Raw genomic sequence first — 13,232 nt, 5'->3', positions numbered from 1 at the left:
TCTTGCACTTGCACCGTACTGTTCTGAAATTACCTTCTGTCACAGCGTTGCTTTCCACCGTCTCTGTAGAAGAAATGCAGTTTAGAAATGTTGTTCACTGTATTCCTTCCCAATCCACTAGCAGTATCTCGTCCACATGAAGAATATGCTGGGAGGCAGATCTTGTCTTGTTACAAATTATCATACAGAGCATAGGTCTCAGCAGTCCCACAGGTGTGTAAATCCACACCAAACTATAAATATGGCACAACATGAGGCACTTCAAAGTCGTAATAATGACCTACTTTTGATAGCAGTAAGGACGTGGGAAAATGGCACTCAGAACAAATGGAGAAGTATTGCTCTGCTTTTCCCAGTTTATGTTCCTTTTGGTGGCTACTCACACATAAGACACTCAGTGCCTAGCTCCACTGCTGGCAAGTTGTTTACTTCTACTTTTCCTATGGCAGGGTCCTTTTATGACAAATTAGGTAAATTTACTTAAAATAAGTAGCAAGAACATCCCTTGCACTCAATAATCCTCCCACAGCCAATAACTGAAGCCAGTTCCCTTCTTACAGAACAAAGACTATTTTAAACACTAGGAGTAATAAGAGTATACAGCAAACATTTGGCAAAGAAAATATGACATCTTCCAGAGCCATTCAGACAAGTCAGGCTGCTTGATTACCAAGTCGAAATAAAGGTGTCAGGCATATACTGACAGGTTTTTAAAGTGATCTTTAGCACACAACATGGAAAAAATATAACTTCAGTGCACAGTGTCAAATCAAACAGTTTGTCATCGATTCGAATGAAAGAATATATGAAATCTCAGGGTGACATCTGGTATTTCAGTACAAAATTGGAATCTCTCAGACGTGAAAAGGCTTTCGTCAAGATGATCTCCATTTAAAGCTCTGTAATGTAAACTGTGACCAGATCGAAGACTGAAAGCCAGCGCACTCAGAAGTGAGATACTAAAAAGATGACTTTCATTTAGCTGTCATTTTCCTATCTGTTAACTCAACAGGGTATGCTGTGAGTAGTGTATAGGCTACGCAGAGCAAAATGGAAAGTCATGGATGGCTGCGTTGAATTAACCAAGTACCATAATGTTTACTGCTCCATATAACCCATCATATGGAAATCAATTCCCATCACAGAGGTTGTTGTTATGTATTTTGGCTGTTGAATTGTAAATCAAATGCTGGAACCATAAGTTCAATATATAATGTGTCTTAACATAGGATTTTGTTGTTGTTGTTTTTAGCAGTTACTCTACACAACAAAGTATGATTTCTTGTTTTGAATAAAAACGTAAATATAAATCCTCTGTGGCAGCAGGTACTAAACTGATTCAGCACTGTAGGCTGGTAGGAGAAGGGCAGGGAAAGGTCATGTGCCTACTGCAGTGGCATTCAGTCAAGCCCTAGAAGGCTATTTCTTTCTGTTAAATAAAAATGTGTGGTAACTTGAGCATGGAGAATTCATAATGATGAGGCAATTTGCCTCGTGGTTTTGTTTATTATTTTCAAAAGGCCAGCTGTTAAACATAGGTAAATACAAACACTGTTGCAAAAGAGCTGGAACTGGGGAAGCCCCCATGGCCATATGCACCCATCAAAACATCTCTAGCTTTTTCCTTCCATGACCCCATCACACATCCTGTTTCCTCCACACACCCTGACTTCTCTGCCACTTCCAGTGCTCACTGCCTGCCCCCCCTGCTGGCTCACACCCCACACCAACTGGCCAGCTGGGACACGTGGGCCGATGGGCAGGGACAGGACAGGCAGCGTGAGTGATTGTGAAGCTCAACAGAAGCAGCTCATCCCCTGGTGAGGTAGTAATTCATTCTTTCTCCATTACCCAGATGTTAGTATATACAAAACCTGTAGGAACTTGAATACCCCTCGTGTCTGTACCTTTCACTTTCTGCTTGGCACTATACCCTTGTTCTCTGTTAAGTGGTTAGCAACACACATCCTATCTTCAGAGCAAAAAACTGCATAATGGTGATGCCAAATTCCTCGTGGGGTTCAGACATTAGGAAGACAATTATTGAGGAAACACCAGTGTTGATAAAAATCCCAGAAACAGAGGCAGTGCAATTTGGTTTCCTTCAGAAATTTCTGAATGACAGTGTGAATCAAGAGTAACAGAATTAAAATAAAGCTTCTGCCGCTAAAGAATTAAGGCCTAACACAATAGGGGAAGATATACAGAACATGATATTTTAATGCAGTTGTGGATTTTGACAAGCAACTACGAAGTACTGTATTTTCAAAGCCACAAATTGTAAATTAATGTGCAGCTGCAGCTGGTGCAAAGCCATCCTGCCACTTTTATGATGGCACAATGTTATGGCTTGCTCAACAGCTGCCTGGAGCAGCCTCACTGGGGTTTTCAGCCCTGGTCTGGCCTCTGAAAGGAGTTCACACTCTCCCCTATCAGTCAGCAAGCCTTTTGCAGGGTAATTTTTCTCTAAATATATAAACAAGGTATATTTTTAACATTAGCTGTTTCCTACATTCTGGCTTTCCTACAGCCTTGCAAAGCAGAAAAAAAATAGACCTGCGACCCTCTGAAGTTTCTCTGATGTCAATAAGAAGTAAATACATAAAAAAAATTAGCACAAAATATATGCAAGAGGAAAATCCTCCTCTTTTTCAATGAAATCTAACATCACAGGAAAAATCACAGGAAGCAGAATCTAATGAGATTTCTGGCTTTGATTTTATTTCATTTTAATTCTAATTTCCCATTTGTTGGTATGATTTTAGACTGATGGTGATCAAGGTGACAGTCAGCATCCCTGATGATCAGGGAATGCAATCCCAGTATAGGTCTTGAGTCTGTATAAATGGAGAAAAATGGGAGTGGCAGGAGACTAAAAGCAGAGTAGGAGTTTCCATCTTTCCTTAACAGTCCCCTGACTGTACTTACCTCAATAAAAAGCACTTGCGTGTGAGTCATGGATCATTGTAAAGCCTGTGTTAGCCTGTGAGCAGGTTATCATGGGCTGAAATATTAACAGTCATCAGAGAGGGGTGGTGAACAAATGCTGGTCCATGGCCTGTTCTTCCCAGCAGAGGTCATCAGCCTTGTTGCACCTCTGAGAGAACATATTCCCCAGTTCACAGGTTCCCCTGACTGGAAAAATTAGGCATGCAAGCACTTAGTCTTCTCACCATTGCCTGGAAAGGTCATGGAGCTCCTGCTGAGAAGATTTGCATACCAGTACGGAAGTACACAGGCAGCCAAATGTCTCAGGGGAGTAGATGGTTCAGAATTGGATGGTGAAAGTGCTAATAATACAGAACAGCTTAATATTTTTATTTTTTATTTGGAAAAAAATATGATTCTTGTAATTCCTATCAGTTAGAGAGAATTTGTTCTTTCTCAGGAACTGAGGAAGATGTGTAGAAGAACAAGGGGAGATCTTTCTAGTCTCTTTGGGCTAACAAAAGAGTCACATGTAGCTGAAAGGAAAATGGCCAAGAATGATGTGCTAGCAGGACAAAATGGAAATCTTGCATCTCTTGCTTCTTCATACTGGTAAGTAATCATGGAACCTTCCTGTTAGTTAGGACGTCTGAGGGAAGAAAATGAGAGACCATCTTTAATTATATTGGACATTGTATTGATGCATTTGCACTAAGCACTCAGTTCCATTAGTGATGAGCATAGCATTAATACCCAGAAGGGCAGCCTTGCAGGACTAGATGGAAGGGGAGAGACAGAGAGCTACTGGCATGAGAAGGGAGGGCAGAGCCAGATGCAGGAAGTCAGGGGTGGCACAAAACTGCTTGGCTGTGGATGAGGGGAGGTGGACAAGGGGCAGCATGCAGAACTGCAGTGCCAGCCCCTGGAGTGAGGCAACACGGGATGGAAGGTGGCCAATAGCATGGACGAAACTGAAGGGAAGCTGGAAAGGTGTGCAGATGCACCTCTGAGTAATAACACCAGCCCATCGACTGTTCAAGAGGAGCAAAACTCTTACCTGCAGAGAGTCCCCCTGCTTTTCCCTTAGAAGTGATTACAACTACAAAATCTGTTTACCAGCCTCCCACTGCTTGCTACAGTCCTCTCTGTAAAAGCAGTATGTCTTGCTGGGAGAAGTTTGCTCCTGGATCTCACCAGTTATTACTACAGTGCTCTCAACACTGCAGGGCTTCTCAGCAAAAACTGGACAATCCAGCACAGCAAGCAAAAAGCTTTTCAGTGCTCTTACAGGCTTCACTAAACTGCAGAGACAAAACATTTATGTATCCGGTGGGCTTGGGATTTTTTGACCCACTGTGGCATGGCTTTTGGGGATTAGACTAAGAGAAGTGGGAATTTCAGGCAATGCTGGAGGTGGGAGTAGGTCCCCTGTAGACTAAATGTATACTGAAACTAAACAGCTACCAAAAGATAATAATAGGCTCAAGCAAACTCAAGTGATAAGCACAAATATTCCCTGTGTAACATGTCTGTATAAATGTACATGTGTTTATTAAACCTATCTAGGAGGCTAGTGTCTCTCTTAGAAGAGTTTGTATTAATTGATAATTCTTATTTGAATGTTATTTTAACTGAGGCAGAGGGGATGGGCAGAAAGGGAGTGACAGAAAGGGGGACAAGACAGCCCTACAAATTAGCTCACAGCTTCTTGTTAATGCTGACAAGCTGCTCAGGAAAGATATTGTCTAGATGCCTGATGATGTCTTCTCTGAAAGCCTTGTATGAGTTATAACATACAACTGCTGGTCTATAGCATCTTTTAAACACTTGATTCTAGGCATCTTATGGTGGATGACAAAAGTTGTGATAACCAGAGTGATTCATGCTAATTAAAAAGAAAACAGCGTAAGGTCAGTATAACCTAGGGAAAGAAGAAAAACAAATTGTAAAACTTAATTGGGCCCCTAGAAAAACATAAAACAAGTTACCTCCCTTTTACCTTGTACAAAATTTATAGTGAGGAGACTCTGTTTAGTTAACTAGATGATAACACCTTTCTTAAGAATTTATAACTTTGTCTAAGAAAAACATCTATTGAATTCCTGACATAACAATGTATAATGTTTGTGCCTATGTATAATGAATATGCATGAATTAGCTGAGAATAAATACAGAATATTGTGCCTGCTTTGGGTGTGACAAGCCTCTTGAGTCACAGAGACTTGGCTTGGACACCACAGCGCTGTCTTGCTTTCATTATATAATAAATTCTAATTGGAAATTACCCGAATCTGAGATTTTGTTTCTCACAGAAGTGGTTTGTTTCCTTGATATCTTTCTCTATCAAGAAGCCAATTTGTTAATTGCAGAGCATGAAGGTAATTATATTGTGGAATTATGGGTTGTGGTATGAGGGTGCTCGTTTTGCCCAGTGTGGAGTTAGACAAATGGATGGTCAGTTATGGCTTGTGTTTCCCTAGTTCTGAGTACCAACAGCAATTACAATCCTGATTAATAGGAGCTACAAGCACAGATAAGTACCCACTTGGGGTTTAGAGGAAACAAAATTTTACTCAATGTAATCAGAAAAGTGTTACAGCACAGATTACTTGCTGCTCATCACTTTTCTTTTGCAGATATGTCATTATGCTCATAGGTTGGGTTTGGAGAATCCAGTCTCTGCTTTGTCACGATGGACACGTTTGGTGTTTGCTTTTTGAAAACCAGTTTGTGCTTTCCTTCAGTTGCTAGAAGCAAGCCTGCAGCCATGGCACAGGTGAGTAGGCAGCAGGGTTACTGCCAGCCCCCTGTAGTTGCAGTGAGGCTGTAGCAGTGAGGTGGCTATTGTGGGGGTGGGTTGCACAGCAGTTATTTGCTGTCCTTTCTTTTCTAAGCTGCGGTGGTAAGTGGCAAACATCAGAGAGGACTGTGCTTCAGAGAAGCTTTCCAGCTCTGGGGATGAAGGCCGTTATTAGCACAAACTCGATAGATGCTCTAACAATTGTTTGGATCCAAGTGAGGGGCTGGCACCCTGCCAGGAGGACAGATTTGTGGAGGATGAAGGGTAAACAGAGCCAGGTACCCGCTTCCCAACAATATGTGCTCTGTGGAAGAGTTGTTGCTGTGGATCTGTGTGAGCCACAGCAGGAACAGCGCATGCAGATCCAAGTTCAATGGTTCCCCCGTTACTAAGCAAAGCTGGATGTTAGATTTGGGATTAATCTCTGTGCCTCTGTTTTGTTTGTTACAGATGCAAATAAGCACAGACGACTGCAGAAGAGCAGAGCAGACAGACATTGGGCAGAGGCCAATGCCGATGTCTCCTGAGCAGCCCCTTCCTGGTGCACACACACAGCTGCCTGCAGCCAGCTCCAGGGCCCCAGCCTGGAGATGACAGGTACCCACCCACCTACCTACCTATTGACTGACTGCAAGCTTTGCAACCCCTTTGATGAGAATTTAATTCTTCATTCAGCTCTGATAGTTGGTTACAGCAAGTAGTAGTTGGGTGCTGAATTAATTTTTGCCCTCTGTACTTTCAATGTGTCAAAAGACATGTTGCTCTTTGCTGCACAGTTTGAAGTGATTCTGCCTGGAAACATCAGCTTTTCAAATCCTAAACTAACAGATGTGTAAGGAATTTTTTTGAAGAAAAAAATCAATCAGAAAAAAATCAATCAGAAATTATTTGAATTCCATGATTTGAAGTCCATTAGAAATAATTTGAAGTTGATAAAACACAAACTAACTTTTGCTGTCAGTACTTACAGCAACAACACTCCAGGACACAGAGCCCCAGATGGAAAAATCTTATTTATAAAAATGAAACCAGATTCCACTGGAGGAGAATACAAATTAAACAGTAGGAGCTAAAGGAAAGCTGGGTAGACTTTAATCTGATAGTTAAAAAACAATTTACAAAAATTAAAACAGTCTGCATACATTCAGACTGAGCTGTTTCAGACAGGATAAGATTGTGTCCTGTTCTGCAGCCCATGGCTCTTATCTCAACCCCATGTCTGAGTTGGTGTCAGCTCATATCAGTCTCCCATGGGCTTTAACTCTCACAGTTGATGTTGAGTTAGTGAAGAAAGATTTTTCTAAGGCAGAAGAAATAAATCCAGATATTCTTCTTATTCTTCCTTTTTCAAATAAGTATAAAGTTTGAATTTTTACACTTTAATATAAGAAATCTAAATTTTGTTTTACCCTGTGTTTTGTTTTCTTGCTCGTTAAATATCTGAATGTAAGTTGATTGCTCAAAGTTATGCTCCCTCTCTGTGATCTGTAACAAGCTCATTTTAGTGGCAGGGTTTTTCCCTCCATTTTAATAGTTATTCACAGAAAGTTGCAAATCCTTGAATGGAGATACATGTTCTCCAAGTGCCTGGCCAGACTCTAGCTGCAGAAACCTCTGAAGACACCACGACTCCCAGGTGCTGGCCAGCATTTGGTGTCACCTGCATCTTGGTATCACCTGCATCTCATCCCGTCCATGAAACAGAAGAAAGGTAGCAAAACTCCCTTGTTGGCTTCTGGTTCTATTTTCAGACCAGCTCTGCTGCTTAGATTCACACTATTAATGGGTTCTTTGGGGCATGGACACCCAGGAATTAAGCTTTGCTACACCCAGAAGGCCAAGAGCGCTGTCAAGAGTTGGCACCTGATGCAGACGCAAGCTGACGAGGCTCAGTTTGAGATTCGGAAGTGATCTCCCCTGCCAGAGGCAGAGAGGTCTCTGTCTCAGGGTGGCTTTATGCTGAGTGGACCAAGCCACGCTTAGACAGGGTCCCAGAGAAATGTGAAGGTCAAGCTGGAGATGTTCAAGGTCAAGTTAAGATGTGCCAGATAACAAAAATGCCACTTTCTGCCAACAATGCCATGTTGCGGGCAAGCAAGGTGTATGTGAGGCTCGGACTGTGAAAACCGTGCACTTCGCTTGTTTCTCTGGAAAGTAAAGCAGCTCCATGAACTTCCCAATGGCCAGGGTAAATAAATCCTCTTCTTTTTTAACACAGCTGCCTCAAATTAAAACATGCTACGGTTTTCTTGCTTTCTCTGGACGCTGCCAGACACAAGGGAAGCATGACACAGACAGATATTGCTGAATTTGGGTTTGCCTCACTGGATTTTTATGGATGGTTACCCTTAAGAAGCAAACTATTAATAGGTCTGTGTCTGAATGCTCGACCACATGAGGCTTCATCTGTTACATTCAGGCAGTGTTTTGATAGATTGCTATTCCATCAACTAAAAATCCTTTGGGCTATGAAGGATATAAAATAGTCCTACAACCACTTGCCCTAAAACTAATATTTAAAATGTATATCACAGGGAAAAAATGAGTAGTCCATTAGAGGAGTGGGAAAGAAATGACATCACAGACAAATAGAAAGAAATAGATATGAATTCTAGCAATATAAACCAATGTAAACCAGAAGACTCTTGAGTTGTGATTTGTTTAGGTGATGCTAACTGTACTACAGATTATTTAAATAGATTTTGTAACTGCTGTTGGTATTACAGAGATTAAATTACACTAAGTTATAGATATAGTTTTCGGGTAATTTACATAAAGAAAAGATAGACTCCTGAAATTTCAGTTTGCTGCATATCCTTCTTAATGGGAACAAACTGCAAAACAACTTCGATTTTAGAAGCAATTTGTGAAGCTGTCCAGTGATCATTGCTCCTGCTCTAAATTCCCAGTTAAAAATTAGCCACTAACTCTTATTTTCACTCATGCACACGAACAAAAATTCTTGTTTGCAACATCAAAATCAATCTCTTTTGCCTTATCAGGTTTGTAATGCAGGATAAACCAATCAAAATTAAGTGATTCATGCTTTTAATTAACAAGCAAGAAATTTTGATTTGAATATCAGTTTTTAACTTGTGTTATGAGTCTACAATTTGATGAAGAAAGTTTAGCACTGTTTGTTGGAAACATTGTAATGCAAATTTCCACCTAAATATAGTCTTTATGCTAAATGTGGTATTTTTCTTCCTACCTGTGTACCTGTGCACATTTGTTTATATATATCTTGCTCAGCATACATGTATGTATTCATGTTTTAAGTTTTTTTTTACTCTTGATATTTAATACCGAAGAAATTGTGAATCAAAACCTCAAAGTAAAATGCATTGAGGAAATGTATAAATTTAAGCTTTAAGTGATTTTTCAGAAAACAAACTCTCTTATAGGTAATTATGACAGACATAAATTTTGAAAACACAAGATCCTGCTTCAATTCTGCCCTTTGTTGCACATGAACAAAGCTAAGAGCACCTGCAAAATTCAGTCTGGGAAGTGACGTTACAAGCGATTCAAAACCACAAGGAAATGGCCAGACCTGGTTTTGGCCTTTCAGCAAAGGGAAGTCTCTGGGGCCTCTGAGGTCTTCTGCAAACTGAGCATGGTCCTGCCCCTGCTGGCAGCTGGGAATGGCACACCCAGCAAAGCGATCCCCTTTCTGGACTCCATGCTGGAAGTAAGAGCCACCACCAGCTCCAGCATGTGGGTCCTGCTCTGCTTGGGAACCAGAGGGTGGTGTTCAAAGCTCAGCAGGTCTCAAAGACGAAATACCTGCTGGTCTCTTCCCCACTGACATGGGTTTTTCTGATATCTTCCACTGAAATACGCTTCCCCTTGGTGCAATCCAGAATTTACTGTGGGATTTGTGTGAGGAACCCAGAGTGCTATTTAAAGGCTGCCACTTTTGCCCACACCTTGAAGTACCTGCTTTTGTACACTCTTTGCAAACACCACATGAATGCAGAGCCTTTAGATTTGCCTAGATTTAACTTCTCAGAAAAGCAAGGATCTGTTCCCTCTCTTTTCCTCAGCTGCCAATGGAATAATAGGCCCCAAAGAATTAGTAACAACGGTTTCACTCTGAATGCATCACAGCTGTGGAAAATTTATACCTCAGCTTTCTGGGCTGATGACTTCCAGCTCTATCCAAAACAATTTCCCCAGTAATTCCCACTTAAGACTGCTCTCCAACACCAACTTCTAGCAGGAAACATCCCAAAAATTGAAGCCTGAGGTTAGATGACATGGAAATATGAGTTGGTGACTATCTGAATGTTCTTAGCAGGCCCTCAAGGACCCAAGTGGGCACAGCATGCAGGAAAACAGTAGTACAGCACAGGTCAGACAGTGGAGGACAAGACCTCCTGCTCTCTTATTCCAGCTTTCTTAAATGCTCTAGGATGTCCCGGCCTGTCAAAGATTTCTCCTCTTGCTGTAGCTAGAAATGGTTATGAAATGTTAACTTTTTGCTGCAAGCTCTTCAGTGCAATGCTAGTGCTGCCTCTCCCCTCCATCTATCTCATGTGCTGAAATATTTTGCCAAACAGCCACAGCAGATTCATTAGCTACTTTCAACACCATGGACAATATAAGTTTGGAGACCATTAAACAGTGTTGTTTGTACTCACCTACTGCAGAGGTCCTCTGCCTGCAAGGCAACCTTCACTTGCTCCAGAACTGTCCAGTCAGGGCAATTTTTGGGTCTCGAGGTCAAAACATGGAGGCTTAGTAAGCACCACACTCCCAATGGACCCCATTTAACATTAAAATTGTTATTTTAATGCTGTGTTGTGCTGACCTCCCTGCTGACAGAGTCATCCATAGACGGGGACCGGGCGTGTGTCCTGCTGCGCAGCGCAGCCGGCTCGGCAGCGGGGCTGACACGGGGCACGGGGGGCAACGTGGCCAGCAGCGCTGCAGAGCCGTGTCACACGCCCCAGGACTGACCTGCTCCTACTGGGATCTTCACAGATGGTCTCCCGAAGCTCCTCTCACCGTCATTCTCCACCCCCGCGTCCCACGGCCAGTTTCAGCTGTACCGGGGGGAGGTGCAGCGCTGGCAGCAGCGAGAGGATGCCGTGCCCCATGGAGGGAAGGGCTCCATTCCAGTGCACAGGGCTGAGACGAGTGTCCTGTGAGCTCAGCAAAAGCCTGGAGGCAGCTACAGCAAAGGGCTGCTCTGGACCGTGGGGATGTGGAAAGCTACTGGAACAGACAAAATTTTAAAATAAAAGGGGGTTTCAGCACTCTGCTGCTCCTGGAAGAGGTACCTGTCTTCTTAAAGAGACTGTTTCATGTCAGAAGGTTGTTTCTTTTAAGAATCACATTTAGTGCAAGGGGAATATTCCTGTCAGTGCTTTGGTTGCACTTGGTTGAAGACACCATCTGCTGAGACTCTTGGCTAGCTTGGCATTTAAAATGTCATGTAGACCAGAATGGAACTGAGCCTGAATACTGAGGCAGATGTCACCAGCAAAGGTGAACTTCCATAACTCAGTGAGGTTGCTGATAAAAAGACTGAATTGCAGAAGCATTTGCAGAAATCCCTGTGGAAGAGCACTGATTTTTCTGCATATGCTTTATTTCCTGTACGTGCCTTGTGCAATCTACCTTAGAGAAACAATGCTACAAGAGATGCCAGTGAAAATTTTGCATTTAAAATTCACCATTTGTGGTTCCTGCTGGATAAAGCAGGATGAGCGGGTTTCTGTCCTCTCCAGAAAAGTGAGATTGATGATATTTTCTAAACCAAACTACTGAGTCCTTAGGCTTGCTTCAGCCCAGCGGGGCAGGAGGAAAGCTCATTTTTCTCTCTTTCTATGGAGCATTGCTGCACACAAAGTTGTTCAAAACAGCTTGCTACCTCAATATTTCTGTTCCAGATGACAACAAAAGGACAAACAGGCTCTGATGCCTCTTTTTTCAGCATGGAATGTGTAGTAAGAGTTACTATCTATTCCCTGGGTAGAGTCTCATTCCCAACTGTACCTCCTGATGTGTGTTTAGGAAGCAAACCAAAAATGGGCAGGACAAAGAAAGAAGAGGAATGAAATAGGTAGAAAATGCATTAAAGAGAAGTAGAGGCTAAAACAAATATTGCTTTATCTGTGTTTGAGCCCATAGGGCTTGTATAGATGAGCGTTAGTAATGAAACTCTTCAGCACCACTGGGGCAAACTTTGTTCTTAGGGTCAAATAATCTATCAAGATTAAAATGTTAAACAAGTCCTTTCCATGTTCACTGCTCAGTGTGCCTCAAATTGCTTTTCATCTGTGCTCAGTGCTTTTGTTGACTTAAAGTAAATTAAACATTACCCCTTTCTAATTAGATAGGTTAGGAGATCTTGGTGCTACTTCCTACTAATTTAAAGACTGGAACCAGTTTAAAGCAATTAAAGCTAAAACCCCCACTTTTAAATAATGAATTAATACGAACTTGATTTAATAAGGAAGCAACTGGGGGTTAAGTGATCCAGTCAGGCAGGCACATGAAGGAAAAGCAGCCAGTGTAGAGTCAGATATGCAGCCACTGTGGGGGCTACTGGGGAGCAAAGAAGGTTTTTTCTTCTTGACAGGCAATTGCAAGCATGTAACATATCCAAACCCCTTAGTCATCTTCCACAATGATTCCTCTAAGTCAGTGCACTGGGTGGAATTGTCAAGGTGCTGGCAGTGAGGTCTGCAGAGGCCTCTGTGGGGAGAGGCTGGGGCTGCCCTGTGCTGGATACAGCCAACCCACCACGGGGCACGGCTCAGTCTGGCCGCCAAGGTGGTGGCACCTCTGGGAAAGAGTATTTCAGATGGGGCAAGAAACATTACACAGGCAGAAGACAGGGAGAAAAGAAGTGTGCAGCAGTCACGTGAACACCGAATTCAGAGCAGGAGGAGGGTGAGGAGGTGCTGCAGGTGCCAGAGCTGAGATTCCTGAGAACCCCGGGAAGAACCCATGCCAGCAGGCAGGCATTTCCCAACAGGAACTGCAGCCTATGGAAAACCCATATTGGGCGTATCCCAAAGGACTGCAGCCATGAAGAGGACTCACGCTGAAGCAGGGGGAATGTACAAGGAAGGAACAGCAGAGAGGAGCTGTGATGGACTGACCACAACCCCCATTCACCCCAGGAGGGGGAAGATAGAGGAGTCAGGAATGAAGGTGTGAAGTTGAGCCTGGGAAGAAGTGGGGAGGGAAGGTGGTAATTTACATTTTTTGTCTTTGATTCTCACCACGCAAGTCTATTTTACTTGGTAATATATTAAAGTCTCTTTTGTTCATGATGGTAACTGGCAAGCAGTTTCCCCATCTTTATGTCAACCCATGAGCTTTCTATTTTCTCCCCCATCCAGTTGAGGGGCTGGGTGGGCACCCCCCCCACTAGTTATCCACAGAGTAGGTCATCAGATACAGGAAGCCTTGTGGAGACAGCAACTCTGCTAAAAAACATTAGCAGGCTGCAATAGAAGTCAACCATTAGCAACTTATAGAAAAAAAG

At 42.7% G+C, this 13,232-nt stretch overlaps 1 protein-coding gene across 1 annotated transcript in view; it reads right to left on the bottom strand.

The window, feature by feature from the left end:
• Positions 1 to 10,659, bottom strand: part of TMCC3 (transmembrane and coiled-coil domain family 3) — a 154,672-nt gene extending 144,013 nt beyond the window's left edge. Inside the window, exon 1 of the mRNA XM_064655441.1 lies at positions 10,372 to 10,659. The gene's annotated coding sequence lies outside the window, so the exon portion shown is untranslated. The remainder of the gene's footprint in view (positions 1 to 10,371) is intronic.
• Between the last annotated feature and the right edge of the window lie 2,573 nt (positions 10,660 to 13,232).

The sequence above is a fragment of the Pseudopipra pipra genome, chromosome 5, assembly GCF_036250125.1.
Source record: "Pseudopipra pipra isolate bDixPip1 chromosome 5, bDixPip1.hap1, whole genome shotgun sequence".
NCBI classification, from domain to species: Eukaryota; Metazoa; Chordata; class Aves; order Passeriformes; family Pipridae; genus Pseudopipra; species Pseudopipra pipra.
Note: the sequence above shows the minus strand (reverse complement) of the source record. Positions and strands in the feature narration are given on the sequence as shown.